This window comes from Sceloporus occidentalis, unplaced genomic scaffold (genome assembly GCF_023333645.1).
Source record: "Sceloporus occidentalis isolate IW3139 unplaced genomic scaffold, rSceOcc1.0.p SCAF_6, whole genome shotgun sequence".
Taxonomy (NCBI): domain Eukaryota; kingdom Metazoa; phylum Chordata; class Lepidosauria; order Squamata; family Phrynosomatidae; genus Sceloporus; species Sceloporus occidentalis.
In genome coordinates, this window is record NW_028316986.1 from 112,610,875 (window position 1) to 112,617,719 (window position 6,845).

The window sequence follows — 6,845 nt, forward strand, 5'->3', positions numbered from 1 at the left end:
GATTTGTGTCTGAGATGGGATATGAGATCTCTTGCCGATATACTAATGCCATATGTCCAGATCAATTAGTGCCACTCTATTCTGCTTTGGTCAGAACTCACCTGGAATATGGTGTCAAGTTATGGCCATTACATGAAGGGTATCAAAAAGTTAAAAGATGTCCAGAGAAGGGAGATTTAGGGGCAAAACAGACTGACACAATACACCAGCTTGGGGGTAGTGTAGGGACATGACATTTAGATTATCAGATGATGGACAGTGTTGTGGCACTCCAGTGGCGCAGCGTTTATATACCTCACGCTGCAGGAACACAGAAAAGTCGATGCTATACTGGAAAAGCCACTTTTTTCCACCCCCAAAAGGAGCAGCATTTTGCTGCTGCTTTTTGGGCCAGAAAAATGTTGGATTAGGGCCACAGTGTGTGGGTGCCAAAGCACTAATTCGGCGATCAAAGAGGAGATGGCAAGTTGCCCCTTTAGGGCCATCTGAACCGGCCCTTTGGTGAGCAAAGGTTTGGAAATGAAACTGTATGAAGAGTGACTTAGGGAGTTGGGCATGTTTACCTTGGAGAAGACTGAAAAGTAACATGATACCTGCCTTTAAATATTTGAAAGGATGTCATGTAGAAGGTGGAGAAGGTGTTATTTCTGTTGCTTCGGATACTAGAACATGAACCAGTGGACTCAAATTACAAGAAAAGATGTTCCATCCAAATATTAGGACAAGCTTCTTTACTATAATAACTATTTGACAATGGAATATTATCGGTGTGTGGTAGAATCTCCTTCTTTGAGGTCTTCAAAGTTTGGATAGAAACCTTTCAGAGATGCTTTAGTCGTGTATTTCTGCTTGGTTGGGGTTGGAGTAGATGACAGTTGAAGCTCCTTCCTGTTGTAAGATTCTATGATTCTATGTTGGTCCTTTGGTTAAGAACATTGGCAAGAATCCTGTATCATCCATTTAGTTACCTCCTCTGGCCCGATCTCCCAAAACCTGATAGAAATGTCATTCACCTGCACTCCAATTGCTGGCAGAATGTATCCCCTTGTCCTCTTGCAGCTGTTTCCTGGTAAATAAAGTGGGAGGGGGTAGTTATGACAATAATGTCACAATCATGACTTGGGAGCAATCCTGAGTATGAACAGTTGCCTAGATTAACTCATCCATAACTGTTTTGTATTCACAATCACTATTTAGTCATAATTTTGAAACTATGGCAGTGATCCCCTCCAATCAACTTCACTAGCCATCAGCTGCATGGGCTGAAAGAGGTGTGTTCTCCTGGTGACTGTCAAGGTTGGGTTGGATTGGGCCAGGATTAGTTACTTTGGCTCAAAACACACAGGGTAAAGAAAGTGTCTTCTTGCCACTTTGGGGGTGTGGCATTTACATGATACACACCTCCAAAGCAGCCAGAAGCTGCACTGAGGCTGTGCTCCAGGACTGGATGAAAAAGGAGTAGATTAAAATAGACTCCTGGCTGACAAGGCTTGGGACCTGCGGCGGCAGCTCGCTTTGGAAGTAGGCCGTGCTGTCACCACAGTTCTAGCCTATTTGAGGCACCCCCATTAAATTTCCTTAGCTAAGTTAAGTTTACTTAGGTAAATTTACTTAACTAAGCAGTGATATAGGATTTTGGACATTACATTTCCACCAATTCCTGCCCCTCCCCCCCCCCCCCCCCCCGAATCTCTCCCTCTCTACCTGCCTTTTCTCAACAGTGAAGATTACATGATATGGAAAACAGCTTTTAAATATGAACTTGGTGTTCATATTTAAGGAAATGGACGTACAGACTTAAAGCATTTGGAAGGAGAAGCACCTCTGCTCTCTTTCATGTGGGTTGCATGCATCTCTGTGACGGCAACTGATTATTTGTTCTTTCTCTCTGACACTGAACTAAAGAGTGCATTGTGGGAAAACCGCCACGGCACATGACACAGTGCAAAAGAGGATCACAGCATGAGGCAGCATCAAGGGGCTTACTTGGCCTTGATGCACTCCTGCACAGCATGGTGCTCCAGCGATGAGTGTCTCTTCCAAATGAAGCAGTCCTGCAATTTGCATGACTCCCAGGAGAGCACACAGTGACAAGGTTTTCAAAGTTCTCATGTAAACAGGCCAGTGGGGCTGGAGGTTGTGGTGGGGGAGTAAAAACACAGCACTAAGCACAAAAAACAAAGGGCGGGGGTACAGTTCAAAGAAGGTTCACTTAAAAGTAGAAGGGAAAAATAATGTGAAGATTTTGCCAGGCAATGAGAACAGTTAATAGAGTAATCATTTTCACAACTGAACAGAAAATAAATCCAGCAGCATTTTGGAAAAGAAGCCCCCCTGACAATTTACCTTGTAGTGGGCATGAGCCTGACCTGGTACTTCACACTGTCCTTTGATGCATCAATTCTGTCCTGGAATAATCATCTGAATATCTTTGCTTCCCCTAGTAGCATGTATAAAGAGAGAAGAATAAAGCGTGAAACTAAGTGTTTCTGAGCACTTTTGTCTTCAAGCAAGATATCCGCCTGCATCCACTTTCTCTTGTTACTCCTGCTTATCATAATGTATCACTTTTGTGCACCAGTTTTACATTTCAAAAAACTGTATTGCTACTCAGAAATTAATTATTAATCTTTCATCAGTCCCTTCCATTGAAACATTTAAAAAGCAACTTTGATTTTGATACCTATTCTGAGAAGGATGAAGTAGTGAATACTTATTAATTTCATTTTCCATCCTTCTACTAGATGTGCTTGGTCTTCAACTTTAGCTGTTACTGAGACTGTACAACTTACAGTCAGCTTTCTATATCTATGGTTTCTTTATCCAAGGATTCAAACATCCACGGCTTGAAAATATAAAAAAAACACATAAATTCCAAAAAGCATACCTTGCTGCTTGTCTTTTTTTTTTTTTTTTATAAGGGACACCATTTTACTATGCCATTGCATTTAATGGGACTTGAGCATTCAGGGGGATCATGGAACCAAACCCTAGCAGATACCAAGCGTCCACTTATTTGGCTTTTTGTTCTGTTAAGTATACATTACTAGACTAGACTCACTTTCCCCAATTTGGATTAGATCTGTTTTTCCTAACCTGGGCTAGACCCATATCCCCCAGCCTGGTGCCTAGTAGTTATGCTGCAATTTCCCTCAGGCCCAGTAAGTATGACCACATCTCATGCTGGCTCATGCTGATGGAAGCTGTACTCCAACATATTTGGAAGGTACCAGATTTGGAATATATGCAGATACCAATAATAAATCTTTAATAGGAAAGAACACTCCGTAAATTACGATGTGAGATTCCAGAGATCTGTTTGTTGCTAGAGTTGCCAGAGTGAAAACTGGAGAGGACTCCTATACCTATACGGCCGGGATGCAATTGCTTCGAGTTCCAGAGGCAAGATATTCTACCACCACACTGAGGGCCTTTTCCACCTCGGCCCCAAGCTCTGGAACTTACTTCCCGGGGAGCTCCGCTCGGCCACCTCCCTGGACCAATTTAAAAAGGGGCTTAAAACATACCTCTTCCAGCAGGCATACCCCTAATACCCCCAAAGTAACTCCTTCTTTCCCCTCACTGTTGCACTATTGTGCTAGTTTGGAAAGTTATTGTACTGTAGTATGTTTTAATTGATGTTTTATTGCTTGATGCTTTTATTGTAATTTGGATTGTATGGTCTATATGCTGTAACCCGCCTTGATCTCTGGAAAGGCGGGCTAAAAATAAAGTATTATTATTATTATTATTATTATTACCTTCAGTGGTTATGTAGAAGAGAGGAGCAAATGTTGCTTGTTGCCTGGTTGACCCACAAGCAACACTTGCTGGAATTCCCCCTTTTATACAACCATTAAAGGTATAGGAACCCTCTCCAGCTTTTACTCTGGCAACCCTATGTATTAACTAAGGTCTGGCTATTCCAAACATAACCATTTCTATGTTGTAAATGACTCATCTATCCCAAGAATCTTCAGTTAGTTTTGTGAATGGAGCCATTTGTCTGAAACTGACCTTTTGTGAAATGAAACTTAGCATCTGTACTGGAAGAGGGGATACTGTGTTGGTTATATTTGTCAAGAGTTTTGACATACTTGAAATGTTGGATCATATGCCGTCTGTCTCGGTGACCAAACATTTCTCTAGGCTAGGTCTGGTGAAAAAGTATAACTCTGGTCTCTCTCTCCCTTATCCCATCCAGACATTTTCTGCTTTGGAAAACTGTAAAACTGACAGGTATCCTCTCATTTCTTTAACCTCTCAAAGTTCCTTAGATTTCTGGCTGCCTGATTTGTGTTCAAATTCAAATGTGGTAGTATAGCGCACGCACACACGCGTGCACGCATACACACACACACTAATTATATGCCATCTAATGTATTTTAGTCTCCACTACATATTCTAACATGTACTCTGAAGACCAAAGGGCTAATTCACTTACTCACCCATGTCTCTAGTTTTTATGGCACACTCTATAAAATTTCAAAGATAAAAGCCAGGACACTGGCTGAGCCACATCAAAATGTGGGCAAAATATAAACTCATTTACCTAGAAGTATGTCTTGCTGCACTCACTGGGACTTACTTCAAATTAGGTATATATTCCAATTAGGAATGTGTGTGTGTGTGTGTGTGTGTGTGTACATATGTATTGGCTAACACACTATAAACCATTTAGAGCAGGGGTAGGCAACCTGCGGCCCGCGGGCCGCATCCGGCCCGCCAAGGCCTTCCAAGCGGCCCCCGAGCACTCCTGCCGCCGATTGCGGCCGATTTCCCCCTTTTTTTGTCGCTCCGGGCGCCATTTTGTTTTTCAAAATGGTGGCCAAAATCTCGCGAGACCTCAGGATGGCAAAGGTCACACGAGATTTCGCCGCCCTTTTGAAAAACAAAATGGCGGCGCCCATGTAGCAGGCCTGTTGCAGCCCCTAGAACACTCCAACAGGGCTCCTGCAGCAGGCTCCACCTCACCCTCCGCCCTCCTCCTCCCAAGAGCAGGGAAAGGAGGAGGAGGAGGAGGCAGCAGAAGGAGGGCAAAGCCAGGGAGAAACGGAGCCAGAGCAGCAGCTGCAGCCACAGGTTGGTTCATTGGGGGAGGGGTTAGGTGGGTGTTCTTTGCAAAATGCCCTCCCAGTAGTACTTTGTGGCTTTTCTTTGCTTGCTGCCTTTTATTTTGAATTGCATTTTAGTAATCTCCATGCCTGTAACTTTAATATTAATATTATTATTTAATTGCCCTGGTGTTCTTTGCAAAATGCCCTCTCAGTAGTACCTTGTGGCTTTTCTGGGTTGAAAGAGTGCATGTTTCCTGCCTTTTATTTTGAATTGCATTTTAGTAGTTTCCATGCTTGTAACTGATTATTATTATTATTATTATTATTATTTTCACTTGCCCTTGGTGTTCTATGTGCAAAATCCCCTCTCAATGAGAAAGAGGAGGAGGAGTGTGACTTTCCAAAGTGCATTTCTGTGTATTTTTGGTGCATTTATTGCTGAAAGGTCTGCTGTAACAATGATAGCAGTGGAGGAGATGATGATGATGATGATGATGATGATGCTTCTGTGGAAGCTCTGCCCCTGGAGGGTGGAAGCTCCACCCCTGTTATGTGGCTCTGCCCTGGAGGGTGGATGCCCCACCCCCAGCATGCGGCTCCGCCCCGGGGGTGGACGCTCCACCCCTGTTATGTCGCTCCGCCCCTGGAGGGTGGATGCCCCACCCCCAGCATGCGGCTCCGCCCCCCGGAGGGTGGAAGCTCCACCCCTGGCTTCGGCCCCCCAGTTGTCTGAGGGACAGCAACCTGGCCCCCGGCTCAAAAAGGTTGCCTACCCCTGATTTAGAGAATGCTTAGCACTATAGAGCAGTGTAAAAATGTAGGTGCTATATATATATATGTAACACCTACAATTACTATATATAATTGCATTGTTAATTTAACTAAAAATGCTCTTGTGGAGGTATAGCACAGTATAGGTCAGGGGTAGGCAACCTTTTTGAGCCGGGGGCCAGATTGCTGTCCCTCAGACAACTGGGGGGGGGCGAAGCCAGGGGTGGAGCTTCCACCCTCCGGGGGGCAGAGCCGCATGCCGGGGGTGGGGCATCCACCCTCCAGGGGTGGAGCCACATAACAGGGGTGGAGCGTCCACCCCCGGGGCGGAGCCGCATGCTGGGGGTGGGGCATCCACCCTCCAGGGCAGAGCCACATAACAGGGGTGGAGCTTCCACCCTCCAGGGGCAGAGCTTCCACAGAAGCATCATCATCATCATCATCATCATCATCTCCTCCACTGCTATCATTGTTACAGCAGACCTTTCAGCAATAAATGCACCAAAAATACACAGAAATGCACTTTGGAAAGTCACACTCCTCCTCCTCTTTCTCATTGAGAGGGGATTTTGCACATAGAACACCAAGGGCAAGTGAAAATAATAATAATAATAATAATAATAATCAGTTACAAGCATGGAAACTACTAAAATGCAATTCAAAATAAAAGGCAGGAAACATGCACTCTTTCAACCCAGAAAAGCCACAAGGTACTACTGAGAGGGCATTTTGCAAAGAACACCAGGGCAATTAAATAATAATATTAATATTAAAGTTACAGGCATGGAGATTACTAAAATGCAATTCAAAATAAAAGGCAGCAAGCAAAGAAAAGCCACAAAGTACTACTGGGAGGGCATTTTGCAAAGAACACCCACCTAACCCCTCCCCCAATGAACCAACCTGTGGCTGCAGCTGCTGCTCTGGCTCCGTTTCTCCCTGGCTTTGCCCTCCTTCTGCTGCCTCCTCCTCCTCCTCCTTTCCCTGCTCTTGGGAGGAGGAGGGCGGAGGGTGAGG

The 6,845-nt window shown here is 44.5% G+C and overlaps 1 long non-coding RNA gene across 2 annotated transcripts; it reads right to left on the minus strand.

The window, feature by feature from the left end:
• Positions 1–606: 606 nt before the first annotated feature.
• Positions 607–2,434, minus strand: LOC149311277 (uncharacterized). 2 transcript variants are annotated; one of them, XR_016281618.1, is made up of 3 exons: positions 2,347–2,434; positions 1,987–2,130; positions 607–1,066 (listed from the first exon to the last, which is right to left on the minus strand). It is a non-coding gene; the product is annotated as an uncharacterized LOC149311277 (long non-coding RNA). The 2 variants fall into 2 exon arrangements; XR_016281619.1 differs by having other exon boundaries at positions 1,987–2,164.
• Between the last annotated feature and the right edge of the window lie 4,411 nt (positions 2,435–6,845).